At 36.0% G+C, this 18,205-nt stretch overlaps 1 long non-coding RNA gene across 1 annotated transcript; it reads left to right on the plus strand.

The window, feature by feature from the left end:
- Nucleotides 1-12,490: 12,490 nt before the first annotated feature.
- Nucleotides 12,491-14,685, plus strand: LOC311276243. The gene is made up of 6 exons (XR_014625045.1): nt 12,491-12,828; nt 13,201-13,271; nt 13,377-13,456; nt 13,533-13,641; nt 13,852-13,926; nt 14,656-14,685. It is a non-coding gene; the product is annotated as an uncharacterized lncRNA (long non-coding RNA).
- The last annotated feature ends 3,520 nt before the right edge of the window (nt 14,686-18,205 follow it).

An 18,205-nucleotide genomic window follows, 5' to 3' on the forward strand; every position in this document is an offset into this window, starting at 1 on the left:
AGCTAATACTCAGATTTACTACATGAATTAAACCCAGAAACATAAATGGAATAGACATTTATATTGTGCAAAAAAAAGCCCCCAAAACAAGGGTAAAATGTGGGTTGATCCTCTCATATCCAAATAAAAACATTTCAAAAGTGATTAAAAACAATTATATTCTACATCCACACACATGCTACAATATAAACACAGACGAATGGCATAGCTAAAAAAAAGAAAAAAGAAACCCTGAAAAAAAAAAAAAAAAAGGAAAATGGCTGCAAACTTGCTCAGGTTCCTAGTGGTGCGATTTGACATTGAAAAGTTGTCAACATGCCTTTAACATTTGTTCCCGTTACTACGAATTTACCTGCTGCATTCTGACAGCAAGCCATTACTATGAGTCTGAGTGGAGCTGGTGTCCGAGCAGATCGGACAGGAGCATTGTAGCGGGCGGATAGTGTTTTGCTGCAGGCTATATGTCCTCAGGACACACTACAGCAAACCTCCGCGGAGCACACCATTAAATATTGACACCGGAAATGCTTCCTTCAACTCTGCCCACTTAAAACTCATCAGAAGTACATCAAACACCGTTAAACCTCCAACTCGGTTAACATTTTTTTTACGTTTTGCTAAAGTTTCCATTACGTTATAAAAACGTTATTCCTGAATGTTCTCTATTTCTGAATGATGGGACTTTTTTTTCCATACAGGCAATGGGGTCAATCAACTTTGTATGCCCATATTCTTTAAAATATCTTCTTTTATGTTAAGCAAGAAAGAAATTCGTACAGGTTTGGAACAACTGAGGATGCGTAAATGATGACAGAATTTTCATGTTTGGGTGAACTATTGCTTTAAGGGAACATTCCATTTCATCATTTTGCACAGTAGTAACAAAAATAAATTAAAAATAAAAATAAAAATAAACCTTCCATGAACTATATAGATAATGCTTTTGTGCTACATTTTGAGAACATTATTTAAGACCAGACAACTTTGTACAAACGTTACTGTACAAACTTAAAATTATCCAAAGTTTTGAAAACGTTCCCTGTTAGCTGGGGACAGGCTTGCTTATTTGTATCCAACAAATACATACAAGGGTGTTAAGGCACGTGTCCAAAAAGGAAGATTGTATTTTTTGTAAACTCCATATGATCCTCGACTAATAATGAACTGAGTCAGAATGACCCAAGCAAAGAAATCAAGTCCACCTCATTTGAGAGGCTCATTGAAAAGGATCCAAGTGCCATAATCCATAATTCACAATCACTTTAAGACAATTCCTTCTTCAGAAGTACTCAGTACTCAGAAGAGCATTCTCACACGTCTAGGAGTAACTGGATCGCACAATCATCCGCGTCAAAGCTACAACAGACATAACGCTCCATGCATATTGCTAATCGGTCTCGTATGGCTCCAGGCCTGGACCGGGCTGCCAGGGCACGGCTGGTGATTGGGTTACCCAGTGAGTGATGCTAAGCTTCTTCCCTGCTAGTCACCGCGGTGACCTCCACCTGGACAGGCGCTGGTAAGCAGAGCAGTCTGGCGGAAATTATTTATAAGCACTCGCCCCCCCACTCTAATTTAGTTTCATCCCGTAAGGCCCTAAAGCTCTACTTGACACAGCAACAATGGCCACTGAACTTTTGAGCCAATGAATAGTTAATGACAGATTTGATTACAAATAAGGTTCCTCATTAGATGATCTCATTGTCTGGCTTGCAAAGGGCAGCTGTAGCAAATAGGTCTAAACGTAAAAGTAGCACTCCTCTGATCGGCCGTTAAACCAGTCTCATGCTAACTATTACGTAGCCTGTTCACACTTAGTGTCTCTATTGATTGGTTGTGTTGTATGTTAATTCCTTAGCATGTTTGTTTTGATTTTATCACAGCATAAATGTTATTTTTAATGTTCCCAGAGCAAATGGCTGCCGGAAGGGACGGCTATGCCGGCGCTCTTTTATTTATCTCTCGTCTGCCGACCATGATTAAACCATGGTGTTAGCAGCGGTACCAGCTGGCTCCAATAATTGCAGAGGGAACCACTTACCAGCAGTGAGCGAAATCATCAGTAGCTACATGTTCCTCAGCGCTTAGAAACATTTCCAACAAGGCTACAGTTTCAACATCGCAGCAGGCGACGCAATATTAAGCAGTCTCATTATGTTCTGTGGCCAGAGCAACACAAGAAATGTCTCAGCTCCTCAATGTGCTGGCAAAATAAGAGCGTGCAAGCGTTTATCAAACAATGTGCAATAGTGATAAAACAACTGTATGTGATTTACATTGAGAATTAAATGTGTAAATATGCATATATATATGTGTGTGTGTGTGTACACACTTTACCATTACTAATTATAACTTCATTATTTGCACAATGGCAATAAAATAAACAGGATGGGAATAAAAAGTTAGTTAGTTATTGCCTAAACCAAACAGATTTTTATCTTAATATTTATCTTTTGAAATGTTCATATCACCAAACTGATTTGTGTAATTTGATCAATCAGGATGAATGTTTTACAGAGATACAAACCAACTAGGAGCACAAAACATCCCAGAATTCATCAGATTTATTGATAATACTTACTGATGTTTGTGCCGCTTCTGTTTCCCTCCAAAATGATCGCACTTCCTGTTGGCTGATGTCATTAAGAAACTGGCTTCTGTATGTTAAAGTGACTAACAAGATGGAATCTGATATTGAGGACACTGGAAAAAAAACAGAATTTTTAGGCCTATGTATTTATATAAGACTTCTATTAAAGAAAGAAAAAAAGTGAATAAAGACCTGGATTATTTCTGAATAGAAGTAGTAAATGTTAACTTCATTGTGATATTGTGATAAAAGGCAGCAAATTCACGTTTCCTAATTGAAACAGTACATTAATCACAGTTCTGACGCAATTAATGTCACGTTTAATATTCTGTAATATTTATTTGAACACAGCATGTGTATTATGGTTCACCTTGCAATGAGTGCAATGTCCTCTGAGGCACACACACACACACACACACACACACACACACACACACACACACACACACACACACACACACACACACACACACACTTCACTATATGATTACTGTAATACTAAGCAAACGTTTTTGCATACATACATACAAGGATCTCTACTATCATCATGTAATCCATTTCACACAGAGAGAATCATTCACAATGCTGTTGTTTGTCTAACAAGTTCCTTTGACTTTGACAAATGTTTAATTGCATTGTGAGGGTAAAAAAAAAGAGAACATTCTGAATCTGTCAGCGGTTTCTTTTATGCGACAGTAGAGCCAGGGCAGCTTTGTCCGACACTGAGCTGTAAATAATTTAGCGGGGAAAAAAGAAGAGGAGCCATCGAGTGTGACAGTTGCCCTTGTTGTTGTGGCGGCTGCCTAACGTGGCCTGTAGGACAACACTGGCAAGGTTATAGTTAATGTAGGCAATGAGAGGAGACGCTACACGCCTGACACACACACACACACAAGTAACCTATAATTTAATATCTGTGCCTAAGTGCACATACTCACACATATACAAAAGCATATAGTGTCTATATGAACATACTGTATACTGTATGTATAAATACAGTAAATATATGCATAAAAGTCATGCTGTATTTAATTTACAAAAACACACACCCACAACTTAAACAATCCATTTTACTATATTATGTGCACACACACACACACACACACACACACACACACACACACACACACACACACACACACACACACACAGTGTGTAATCAAAGACTCCAACTCATCGGGGTAAAGCAGTTCCTGCATGTTGAACACATGAGTGCAGCTCTAAGGTGTCACTGTTGCAGATCCGCAATGAGGCGAAACATGTCTTCCATGAGTGGAGGTGTTTTATCAGACGCACAGAACTACTTGTATATCAGTGAGCGTCGAGCTATTCCCTGATATCGCCACACACCAGCACGAGTAGCAGTGGTGTAAAGTATTTGAGTAAATGTAATTAGTTACTGCATTGAGTATCTTTTTGGCTACTATCAAAGATTTTTGAAAGAACTTTTACTCTCTACTTGACTATATTGTTGAATAAGAATATGTACTCTTTACTCCAATACATTTGTGATGATGAGTAATGCAATTTTGCATGACACCAAACTTTTTCTGCAGGAGTTTATTTCTGCCACAAAAGAAGCTATATTGCCATCTACAGGGCATTAAAGGTACTATATATTGTGTGTTTTGCTCTTACTCATCCAAACTTGTCAAGGAATCTAATTTACACAAATGTGAGTGCATTAGCAGGTAGTTGTTGAATTGCAGGTGTTTTATACTTGAGATGAGGACATGACTTCAGCAGGTGATGAGGCCAAAACCAGCACGTACAGCGCAAGTAGGCTTTGACTTAGTTTTACTTAACATAATTGTATTTATCCATTGTACTGACAAAACCTTTTAAAAGGATATTGGTTTAATTGAGCTTAACTACGAATTGAGTGTAGACGTTTAAGAGGCTTTGCTGTGTCGACCTTGATTTATTGCAACGTTGATGTGTTCAGTTTTATTTTGATTTTAGAAAATAAACTTATGATTGCTGTCCTCACAAATCAACTGTTTCTTGTTTTTCACTGGCATGTCTCTTAGGAGTTGAGGCCGGGCTACTGCTTTTTTTTGAGTCAACATTCAGTATGAGTAAAATACTTAAGTATTGTTAAAATCAGATACCCTGAGGCCCGGTTTCACAGACTGGGCTTAGATTAAGCCAGGGTTAGGCCTTAGTTCAATTAAGGCATTTAAGAAGTGGCTTTTATAAATGTGCATTTAAAAAAACAAATTATCTTGAGACAAAACAATGGCACTGACACATTTTTAGATATGCCAGTGCAAGTTCAGACATGCAGTTTAGTGCGGGACTAGCTTAAGCCTTGTCTGTTAAACCGGGGGTAAAACTTTTACTCAAGTCGTATTGGAATTAGTGACTTATAATTTTCGCTGTAAGATATCTGTACTTTTGCTCAAGTATGGTTTTAAGGTACTATTTACACCTCTGATGAGTAGGCAAGAGTCTGGAGATGAACTCACATCAGTGCTGACTGATTCAAGAATGTCTACATTTCATGGGATTTATATTATTTCTCTGAGAGGATGTTTGGCTAGATGAGGCAGAACATTGAGCTGAATTATACACAGAATTTATGTTTCTTGTGATCTTAAACAGCATTTGATCTAAATGCTGTTTTCTTCACACTATAAGGCCAGACATATGAAATAATACCATAAATAAAAAAATTAAAATAAAAATAAACAAATGGCAGTTGATTAAACCTTTAGACAAAATAAAACAAGTTTGTTTTATGTTTTTGAGCATCATATTTTATACTCAAGGCTTCATGGCTCATATAGTATGATATAGTGAGAATATGGAGCTTATACTCGAAGAGGAAAAACACCTCAGATTTATAAAAAATCTGAGCAAAAATATGCAATTTGGTTCAAATGTTGATATTTATATGGCCAAAAAGCAAGATGAAATTCTGATAGCTTCTAAATCAATGAGATCTTTCTAACAGTAGCGTGCTACTTGCATACAATTATATGAATATCAGTTGCTACTCTATAACTCCCAATAATGTAAGATGACATTTAAATGTTTTTTTGATCAAAGATCTGTAGTTTCAAAACATATAATGCAATGCAATACAATTCAATAATGATTAAGAGATGAACAAATATACGTTCCTCAACAGCCTGATACATCATATTTGATGCTCACATTTTAACATGAAATTGCTTCAGTCCAGTAAGTGTTCATATTGAAATTCTGCTAACAATACAGAAGTTAATTGTATAAGTTTGCTTTTGCTTTTTTTTTATTATTTTTTTTACAGTATTGTATTACAACTTGAAGACGGACCGTTTTACTAAAAAGGCTTTTTACTATAGCTAAAAACCTATAAACTATCAATCAGACAAGGCATATAGAAGTCATGTTTTTCCGAAAGTTTTGATCATATTGATAACACAGAGGCCTTACAAATTTGCGTATAAAATTTGATACAGTGGCTTTATGGTTAAATTCTGTATTTCTTCTTTATTTAGTAGATAAATGTGTTAAAAGTCTCCCATTATGCACCTGGTTGATGAATGTTCAGAGTGAACATGAAATATTATTTCAGAAGTGACAGATGAAAATGTCACTGGAAATGAGTAGTTTTTAATAAAATTGTATTCATTGAACAGCTTGTAAACATACTTTATCAGTAGAAGAAATGGAAATAACCCATTAAACATGAAATAATTATCCAGTCATTCAAGACATTTATCCTTATATAGAACTATTTTGGCATAAAAGGTTGTTTAAAATGGAGAGAAGAACTCTAGTATTCTATATAGAACCTTTTTTTTCTTTTTTTTTCTAAGAGTGTATAGCAACATGACAGTCTTAGGAAAAGCCACGCGGTCTGTTTGACTCGGGTGGCATTGTGCTGCTGATCTCTCCTCCCATCCTCCATCCTCTCTGACTTTTAACTCTAAGTACCCCAGCCGAGCTACAGCGGGACACGCGCCCCTCCCTTCACATGACAATGATAGATTTGACAGCAGGAAAGTGTTAATGATGGCGGGCCATGATGGCGGGGGCTACTTCAACAGCATTTGCATTTCCATTCATCTCTGCAGCATTTATCATTATGAGGTGGCTGCCAGATCTAATTAAAGTGTGAGCTAACAGGGGCGACATAGACGCCCAGCCACTCGCCTCCGAAACACGGGACTGACTCCAGCAGGAAGCACCAAAACCAATTAACTCCCTCGCAAATTAAGTCATCGGAGGCCTCTTTATTAGAATTAGCTAGCAAAGAGGTGCAGAAGAAAGGAAAATAAATAAGTAAAATAACTGGGGATTTGGTGTCATATGCGCTTTTTGCAACCATCCTTCTGGCTGATTTTAGCACTTTCCCATAAATGTGACTTGGGAGGTCCAAAATCAATCCCTCATTACATCACTGACTGTAATTGTGACTGCAATAGATGCGTCATGGACTTCAAAATGTGTTAGGGGTAAGCTATATTTTTTAAAAGAAATTATCTGTTATCATGCTCTTCGCGTGTCGGTCAAAAATGACCCAATTATTATTTTATTTTTTTCAATGAAATGAATGTAGCCTACTATATTTTAGTTTGATAATGTTTTTTATGTTTTTTTTTTTTTTTTTTTTATATACTAAATTATATGTACGCTGTGTTTATAATCCATTTATTCACTTTTTGAGCATGTACCTAAAAAAATTAAATGTCCACTTAAACTGTTGTACATCTTAAACGTAAATCTTAAAAATTTAGGAGGACAGACTTAAGTTTGATCTCTTTTCAAAGACAACACTTGGCAGATTATTGCTGAAGTGAAAAAAGTGAACCTAAAAAAAGTGACAGAATTTTATGTGAATTGTTATGAAAAAATTATAAAAATAATATTTTCAAATTTTATATGAAATATATATTTTCAATAACTCTAAAACTGCAAGAAAATCAAAGCCATAAATCTAAACAAGTTGTGTTCCAAATTTTATCTTGATATCTCAAAAAAAAATTGCTTTCAGTAAGATTTTGCTTGGCTGCAGTACCAAAAGTTTCCACTAGATGAAATTTGTCTCCCATTCATTTCCAATGTGTTCATTTTTGACCATGAGGAGCACAAATGTGACTATTTTTTACAGGACAATTTAACCTTTTCGAATCATGTCCATGATTTTATTTTTATTTTTATTTTTATTCACACAGCAAGTGCCAACACCTTTACCAAGTTTCATACCATTCCAATGAAGTAAAAAATAATAATAATAAAAAAAAATGTAAAACTTTTCAGTCAAAAATTACAGAGGAGCACCAGAGGGTTAATAATGCATTCATTTGATTGATTTGTAATGTTACAATAGATTATTTCAAATAAATGCTGTTCTTCTAAACTGTCTATTCATCAAACAATATTAGGAAAAAAAATTAATAAATGGTTTCCACAAAAATATGAAGCAATTTCTGTAAAACTCCTTATCCAGAAATTACGAAAGACTGCAAAGGTCATGGAACTATCCCAGAAATTCACTGGTCACAACGTGTGGGAAGTCTTTTCTCATCATCATATATGGAATCTGTTTTGTGGGACAACAAAAGCTTGCCCTGGGAACGAGAGCAGGGCTGGTTGTGAGGATGTTACAGTGGCATCCTCGATTTATCAACAGCCCAGCAGGTCATGGGTGAGTGTGAAAGGTGCCATCCTTCACCAGGGATGGATGCCCACAGAGGCGTCCATATGAAAAGCTTTCCCAGCCAAAACCCCAGGCTGCTGCGCACTGGTCAGCCTCACCTCCAGACCGCACATGGGACACGGGACGCGCTACAAGTGCACAAGAGATGGATCCGCTCCACCACACCGCCGAAATGAGTTATGTCACGTTCTCCAAAGACATTAGGATGACAAATGAGATGCCGACGGATCGTGGAAATGAGCGATAACATAAAAGCTAAATATTTTAACATACGCTTATTGTGATTCACCTCTTAATCAGAACACCCTTAAACACAAATCTTTCCATTCCACAATAGCTTCTTATAGCAGAAAAAGGTGATTTAGATTATTAAGATATTATTCACACTACGAAAACAATGGTTCTTTTAAGAACTGGTCACTGAAATGGTCTTTGGGAAACAAAAATGGTTCTTCTATAGCATCAAACCAAACAAAAAATGTTTTGGAAACTTGAAGGGATAGGTCATCCACAAATTTATATTTTGTCATTGGTTGCTCACTCTCATGTCGTTCTAAACATATAAGACTTTTGTTCATCTTTGAACAAACAATTGAAGATATTCCAACCCGAATTTTACGAGGTGGCTAATTTGTACGAATTCATACGACCTCACTCGTACGATTTTTGGTAAATCGTACATATTTTTTGCCTAATTCGTGTGAATTCGTACAAATGACCTACCCCTGACCCCGCCCCTAAACCTACCCATCACTGGGGTTTAGACAAATCGTACGAGTGAGGTCATACGAATTAGCCACCTTTTACTCACTCGTACGAATTTGTACGAATTGGATATTCTTAATGAAATCTGAGATATTTCTGTCCCTCTCTGTCACTCACCCAAAACGCTTCAAAATATTAGAGATCGTAAAATAAATCCAAGCAGGTTAGTCTTTTTGGAGACACAATCGTTTTATATGATAAACAAATTTAATTTAATTTATGCCTTTATTCACATATAAACATTGACAAATCAATGTTTATCTCTAATATCTCTACGATCTCTAATATACATAGAACACATCGCATATGGTAAACAGAAGGTCAAGCAAGAAGATGAACAAAAGTCTTACGGGTTTGGGACAACATGAGAGTGAGTAATTAATGACAGAATTTAAATTTTTGGATGAACTGTCCCTCAAAGATGATGAAAAACATGTCTTGCATGGTGCCTCGTGTGCCTCGTGTGATAAACATCGTGTCCACTAATGCAACAAATTGCGACTGGCTGTTTTAGCCACTGAAGTCACGCGGTCATTAATGTTAACAAGCTGAGGAACAAAAGTCAGCTCTTGAAAAAAACGAGAGAGAGAAAGAGAGAGAGAAATGAAAGAAAAACAACTTTAAACATCTTGTTTTCCCTGGCTGCCTTTTGTGATAAGATGAGGCTGTAACCTGAACTTGCTTGCCCTTCTGCCATATGTTCCAGGAAGCACAGACTCTTCACCACCAGAGAGGGGCCCTGAATTATTGATTAATGATTAGCAAATGCAATAGAAATGTTAGACTCTATGTTGTGTGAGCGAGAGAGAGAGTAAGAGAGAGCAAAAAGGACTGCGTGGAGTCGGCGGTGTGTGGACTAGAAAGGGGGAACCGAATTCATTATTGATGGCAGGACAAAACAGCTAGTGTGGGAGGTGGAGAGCACTAGGTGATTTCAGGCCTGTATTGATTACTGGAAACAGCAGGAGGTGAGTGTAGTGTGACAGACTGAACACAAGCTGACAGCAGACTGACTGGCTGTCATAGTCCGTCCTCTCGCTCTGGAAACCCTCGCAGGCCGGGTAAGCATTGTTTGGGGCCCATTGTCCCTAAACCGAGCTCTTCAGCGGATGGGATCTCATTTGGCCACGCTGGAAAGTGTCATAGGCAGCGGTGAATATTGAGCAGTGGTCATACGAGAGCCTTTTGGCTTTTCATTTGAATGGGACACGGAACAACATTTCACGAGGCGGGTCACACAAAACTGTACTTCGGCTACATACAGCGGCACTACAAACGAATGCCATTGCATTAAAAATGACACTTGATCTGATGTTCTGTCAAAAACATAAAACATAAATTAAGCATTTTTTCAAGATTTACGTATTTCAATTAATAGTAAAATTCCATCAAATTGAATTTAATAATCCTTACATATTACATTCATAAATTATGAGCTTAATGTTTATTAACATTTTGTATAAATCTTAAACTTAAATTTAAACATTTTCATTATTTTTTATCAATACAAATCACATAAACTAAATGGTCCATTCCCTTATTCTATTAAGATTTAAACAAAATGTTTTATTAAGGTCTAGGGTTTTCTTTTTCGTAATGTGAACAATCTGTGAGGATTATTCAATGTAATTTGATGGAATGTTTTTTTATTTATTTATTTTTTATGTTCCGTTCTCATTATAATTTCAGTAATCTTGTTGGGTGTTTTTGTAATTTTTTAATATGTCTATATAGTTTTTATTTCAGTTATTTTAGTTCATCAAATAAAACTAAATGGATCTGAAAAATGGTTTTGGCAACTTTCTGAAATAAAATAAGCTTAAGTTTTGAAGAAAGGAAATTGTTTTTGAACTAATAACTCTGGGCAGACAAATGTTTGTTGGGTTTGAAATGCTAAACCAATAGATGTAGTGTTGAACATGAAGACAGTCAGTATTGTGTGTGTCTGCGGTTGGTGGATCATGTTAATAGATAATGTGATGCATTACACCTGTGGTTCTTTTGCTAGGACACCTGTGTGAACTGAGAACATACATCCAGTAAAAATCACCACAACATTAAAATACAGTACAATGAAGTGAAGAGAAAATATGTTGCATCTTTCCATTGCACAAAAGGTTATTTCTAGTGGAAAAGGGTATGCTTCACACTAGGAAAATGTATCACTGAAAGGTTATTTGGGGAACCAAGAATGTTTCTTCTATAGCATCACTGAAAAAAAAAAAAAAAAAAAAAAAAACTTTTGGAAACTTTATTATACTGTATATTTGATATACCCAAAAATGAACATTCTGACATTTGTTCACTCTCATGTCATTCTAAACCAATAACACTAACGGATATTTTACAAAACATTAAAATACTAGTTCATACTGCGAGCCTTAGAGTTCAATTCCGATTTACTGCTCAGATCTGATATTTTTTATTTTTATTTTTATTTTTTATAGCTGTTCACATTGTTGTTCTAAATGTGGGCAAAATCAGATCCCAGTGTGACCAGATCATGGTCCTGAATTGACCCGCATGCGCAAAAGAACGCTAAAAAGATGCCGCGCAGCACGCTGTCTTACGGAAGTAAACACGGAGAACATTAAAGTAAACGATTACGCGTTTATTTATAGCATGATCTGCCTCGGAAGCCAGAGAATTTAAGCGCAGGTGATATAAAAACAAAGACGAGGATGTGCAAAAAGAGAGCAGAGTTTTGAAACATTTATGATACGAGGGGTTCCAAGCCCTCATGTTTTGCTTGTATACAGAGCTGTCACTGTAATACTTATGAGTTCTGACACATCACTGTCCTTCACCGACTACCTTTCGCAACTTGATCTTGATAACTTCGGGTATATAAATCTGACTCCCGTGAGCGCAGAATTGTGACGAATGTTGATCTATTCTAGAGTAACGCTTTCCTGTGGCATGCAGTGTTTTAAAGTTTTAACTACAGTGGAACTTTAACTATAGCAGAACTCATGGTCTGAGAAAACATTTTCGCGCGAATAATGATCAATAATGCACAATAAGGCATATCTGTTTCCATATAAAATATAAAGCAATTAAAAATACTATTTGGCCAGTGGAAAAGACTGAGAAATACTTTCTCTGAAATGTGTTTTATATTTGATTGATTTGTTCAAAAATATAGGCTACTAAATGATTTTTAGCAATGTAATGTGCAGGGCACATCTGTATCTAATGTCTTGTACATGGTATCACGTGGATGAATATGCATATGCAAATGATATCCAGATGAGGATATGCATAGTAAAACGAGGCATTGTGAGCTCCATATATGGTTATTTCGGGGAGGAGACGCATGTATACGCACAATCTTCCGCTGACTGGGTTTTATAAAGGGAATTTTGCACAGGTTCTGGCGTACGCACGGTTTTATAAGTATGAATATTTTTCGCCGTACATCTTTTTTGGTTTTCGGGCACACGTACACTTTTAGTAAGGATCCTACACACTCTAAAAAATGAAACATGGCTGTTGTTGAACCAAAGAAATGTAACTATGCTCAAATTAAATAATGTTCTTGTGTTTGTGCATTAAAACTAAAACAGTTGTGTTGACAGAATTAGAAAAGGTCATTTCTCAAATTTACACAACTCACTTAAGTTAAATGAACGAAATGCAGTTGTGTTACCGCTGCAGTACCGCACTTTGGTCAACAGGTGGAGCTATATTTGCGCATGCGCAAATATTTCAAAGAACGTTAATGCGTAGCTCATCTCTTAGCACTCGTTCTCCATTTTGTGGGAATCAAATCATGCTCAAACGGAGGCTGCAATCAACATTTTGTATTTATCTGGACCAAAAGGTGAGTTATTTTACTTCCTATCCTTTAATATTGAGGCTGTCAGTAAATTAGAATAGTCAATCGCTGTTTTTGTTGGTATTTATTGAAGTTGCTTTAGCACTTGTCCTCAAGTGGTGTTGTTAGCTGCTAGCGGTTTTTAGCTCTTATGTGATCTTTTAAACTTGCTGAACTTTGATAATATTTGAATTCACCCATACAAAAAATGGCAAATTACCTTATTTTTTTATAAAATTGCTAGTTAAGAAGAGTTTCTCCATGTTGTGCCCCAATACAGCAGTTGTATCTAGTTTTAGTATACATTTTAATAACTTCCTTAATGTTGAGCATTTTTATTTAATGTCAAATAATAACTCTGAAACTTTTGAAACACAGAATGCATAGGCATATGGCAATAAACACGTTTGACACTGACTCGAGTAAGATGGCATCTACTGTAGCATCTGGTAAGCTTATTAGGTCATCCAAAATAATTTTACTACAGTTTATTTTAATTTTTTTGTATTATTATTATTATTATTTGACTCACATCTTCATTTTTGTTTCCTCAGAATTTTGGAGTCCTGCATGTGACGTGCATAGATTGTGGCTCTTCTCAAACATCCAGATCTAAGCTTTTAAAACACTTCAGGTTGGTACATGGACACAGACAAAGTTTTAAAACATGGAATTCGCTGTGGTCCCACATATGCTCAATACTTGTGCAGGTTATCAAGGTGCTGATGGACAGAACATTTACGCACAGGAGACATGAGATGATCGAAGATCTGCGTTTCGTCACTGAATTTAATAACAGATAGCCAGCACTCTTTAGAGGTAAGTCTTTATAATGTAATGTCATCTGTGATGAATTACTTGGATGGTTATTGTATGCAATTCCAAATTATAAATTGAAGTATTTTAGATGTAATTCAGATAAATGCTGTTAAAGAAATACTGTTAGTCTTGGTATATGATAATATTGTAAAGACTCAAATTTATCAGCAACCAACCTGATTTGTCCTTTTTGTTCATTTCTGAACCCAGCTCCTCAAAAATTTCAAAAAGACAGAAGGAACAGCGGTAAAGAAGATCATAAGCATCCTATCAGTTATGGATCTGGTATGTTGTTATATTCTTCATAATTTTTTATCTGACAATAATTCACTATAGATTAAAATAGTATACCCAAAGATGAACATCATTTACTCTGCTTCATGTCACCGAATCCCTTTTATTTTTCGCTTTTCTAACTAAAAAGGTAAATTATGTGGTTGTACTGCTCATTTCTGTCCATGCAATTAAAGTCAACGGTGAGTTCCTGTTCTGAAGCTTCTAAAGTCACATGCAATTGTTTGATGCTATTGAAGCTTCGGAAGAAGAATTCACCATTGACTGTCATTGTAATGACAGAAATGAGCAGTAAAAAATAGGAAAAAAGACTTTGGGAGTTTGAATGACATAAATGTCAGTAAAAAAAAAAAAATACAGAACTTTTGGGTATCCCTTGAATTTTTGTATATAAGCTCTGGAATGTTAATATGTACATGATTTATTCTGTTTTAATTTCAGAGCTTGTTCGTCTCTTTACCCTATTTCTCAGCAGCATCAGATTTGTGATTTATGCACCTACAATTGGAACAGCTCTGACATCCAAGATTATTTAATGGCTTTTCTGTAGCAAAGCTTTTGGTTTAGAACCACTTATTACTTTTATTGTACTGGTTCTCTGAATTTTGAGGCCCTCACAGATGCAGTTGCAGATAATATTTTTTTTGGCTCTTGTAGAAATAACTTTGGCATAATTTGTGTTAATTCTTCTGAACACTGCTTATTTGTCTCATTGTTCAGAATGACACCACTGGGAAAAGGGGAATTCATCTTGAATGCAATTGCTGTTTACCTGGCCCTCTCAAACCTTGTGAAGGAGTGCATGGTAAATTATTTATATTTATAAAAAATATTGGATGTTTCTCTAAAATCAACTATCCCTTTCACCCCTGATCTGTTGTTAATTGTTACTTTATGTATTTTTTTAGGATGTTGAACATGAAGTCCTAACCTCAGTACGCAAGACCACCTTAGGAATCTATGTGGTCAAACATGAAGGAGCAGAGGCTACAGATCCTTACAAAGATGTTGGCATCATGATTTAAGGCATCTAAATACATGACAACCTGAACAATGTGCAGAAGTGTGTTCTTCGATGCCAGGTCTTATTTACGCCTGAAAAATAAACTCTTGAAATCTGAGGTTAGGAACATTTCTGGTCTTTCTATAATGTTGCACTGTTGACTGTTACAGTACTTTTGTTTCAATATCAACCATGTTACATTCCTTTGCATAATAGTCTTGTTTTAAACAACTGATAAATTGTTTGCTGCTTTTTTTGCAGAACACCTTTATAAGTAATGATTGATAAATCATTTCACCTAAAGGCAATATGCTTTTTTAAAATTATTTATTTAATTATTTTCTTGAAAAGTGAAGGCAGTCTTTACAGAGTAAATATTGTGTACATGTTCACGTTGGAAATGTTTGTAAAAATGTAAACAAAATTGTAAAAGAAAAAGTGAATGTATTCATTGAATAAACTCATAATGAAACTGGATTATTTGTGTTGGTTGAATGTAAAAATATTAATTTTAGGATAATTGAACTTAATTAACTTAATTGTTTTGGACAAAATTAAGACTGTTAACCTTATTCAACTAAACGGCATTGGATTAACCTTATGTAATTAACTTAAGTTTATTGAAATAAATAATGTTACATAAATCCAACATAACCCAGTTATGTGGGACCGGTTGACATAAAATAGTTAATTAAAGCCAACATATCATTTCTTAGAGTGCACACAGTTTTATAAATGAGACCCCTGACCTGTGTCTGATTTAGGACCACATATGGAAGTGGCCCAAATCGGAATTGAATAGATCAGATTCCATGTGGTTTGTGCTGTTCACACTGTCCCGAGAACAACAGATCAGATCTGAGTCACATATGAGTGAAAAAAATAGGATTTGTGCCACAGCTGACTGCAGTCTGAACGTAGCCTGAGACTTAAACAATGATGAAGTCAAGAGAGAAGATGTTGCATTTGTGACACACAGATACAGACGCTTGCTTTGATATTGTGTATCTAATGCATTTTGATGTATTCAAGTATTAAAACACTTTCTGGGCCACTGTATTAACTAAATCATAGCCTAAGCTAATGCACAAATAAAAGTATAATGTACAATTTTTTTTTTTTCCTTATGGTCTATCTAACAGTTTTGCTTTGACATAATTTAACTGTTTTTAAGCATATATTTTTAAATGTATTTATTTCTTAAGTCTAACCTTCATGAATTGATAATGTTAATAAATATTAACAGACTCTTCTAGCGTACATGTTTCAGGTAACCTGACTTCACGGCTCTCTCCTTCACCTGAGTTGACTCATCTCGTAATGAGCTCCTTCAACGCGCTGAGCTACAGATGCAGACGCCTCCAGCACAGTCACAACCCTCACAATCGCTTCCTTTTCATCGCAGAAATATGGAGACGCCGCTGGCCTGTTTGAGATGATATATTGGGCTGTAATAACACTTGATCATCACATTTGAGTCTAACTGAATTATGGGTAAGAGGATCGGGTTGACATATGTTTCAATATCGGTGAATGATGCATTATTCTCCGCCAAGCAATGGATTTAATGAAATATAAATGTCCATTAATCCTCACAGTTCATGCAATCAGTGAGCGCGGACCGAGCCGGCTGTTCGCTAACCACGGGAGATGAGCTGCCATCACTGGACAAAGAGAAAGTGCACGGGGGCGAAGAGTAAAAGTGAAGGAAAACAGAGCAAAAGAGAGCAATGATTTTGAGATTGAGAGCAGAGGCAATGTGCCACTATTGGATGTGACCGTTTACAAAAGTGTAACAGTTAATTACTACATTTTCAGATGAAAATGTAAGTGGTTTTTGCTCATGCACATATCAGTGCCATGATGTTGCTTTGTGGGTAATAAAGTAATTTCTTCAAAATGCTGCATTATTTGAGGCATCATTCAGGTCTGTAGCATAAATAGTGCAGGATGAGTCACATGCCAAAATGCACTAGTTTAAAAAATAATAATTACACTAAACATTCACCTTAATCGCAGAACAAACTGCTATACACATGAAATCAATAAATCTAACAGACACAGTTAAGATGGGTGTGACCGATACTTAAATACATAGCAGCATTCACTATTTACACTCAAAGTTTGTACATGTAGCCTACGCATATGTATATCATAAGAATATAAAGTAAATGATACAATCATGTCCACAAACCAGTGTTAGCACGTGAGTTTTAACAAGTGTATCAACACACAGTGACTCCCGGCTAAACACGGGCTAATTTGAATCAAACATCAATATTAGCATATAGCTGGGGAAAAACAGTGCCTTTCCTTAACGTTATTATAATGACACAAAAAACAAACCAAAAAAAAAAACATCCAATATCCAGGAAGTATAATGCAGTTAGCATACTTGTCGGTTCTCAAATATAAAGAGTTCATTTTCCCATGAGGCTCGTCTCTCTGCTGTTTAGTTGATCAAATCAGCCTCATCCTACATTTTCCACACTATGATTAATAAAACACTGCAGCAACATATCTCTAATTCTGCACTGAATACAGTGAACACAATTTACCAATCAACCAAGTCTGGTTGCTATTTCTGTAATGTGTGGAATATTTTTTTATAAATTTTTTGTCCTGAGGTGACTATAAGGGCTTAACTCTGGTGCGATTTTTCCATTGCTTTTTTCCCATCCACCCATGTGCTAACCAAACAAAACCCTACTTACCTTCCAAAATCAGACGAGATCATCTATATCCCTGAAGTTCTATAGAGTGCTGCAGGGAAGACGTGTTTTGTGTAGGCACGAAGGCCCCGAAACTAGCTGCATTTTGCACTTCCGGTTCCATCATCAAGTCGAGGAGGGGGGGTTTAAATGCCTGAAATAGAGTCCGTGGTTAAAGGGGTGGTTGATTATGATATCACTTTTTTTAACTTTAGTTAGTGTGTAATGTTGCTGTTTGAGCATAAACAACATCTGCAAAGTTAAAACGCTCAAAGTTCAAAGCAAAGGGAGATATTTGCTTTTAAAGAAATCACTTTTTAAGGACTACAACAAACGGCTGGTAGGGACTACACGACATTCCTCCAGGGTAAGTGACATCACCAACCCTAAAATTTACATAAACCCCGCCCCCTGAACACGATTTATAGATTATCAAGACAGGATATGCTAATCAATGACTAGAAGATAACTACAAATAAGCTAGATAAATTCATCAACTAACCATTCAGAAATGTCCTGTTGCATTCTGCATGTCACCTCTTCTTGAGTCTCGTCT

The sequence above is a fragment of the Rutilus rutilus genome (assembly GCF_951802725.1).
Source record: "Rutilus rutilus genome assembly, chromosome: 17".
Classification (NCBI taxonomy): domain Eukaryota; kingdom Metazoa; phylum Chordata; class Actinopteri; order Cypriniformes; family Leuciscidae; genus Rutilus; species Rutilus rutilus.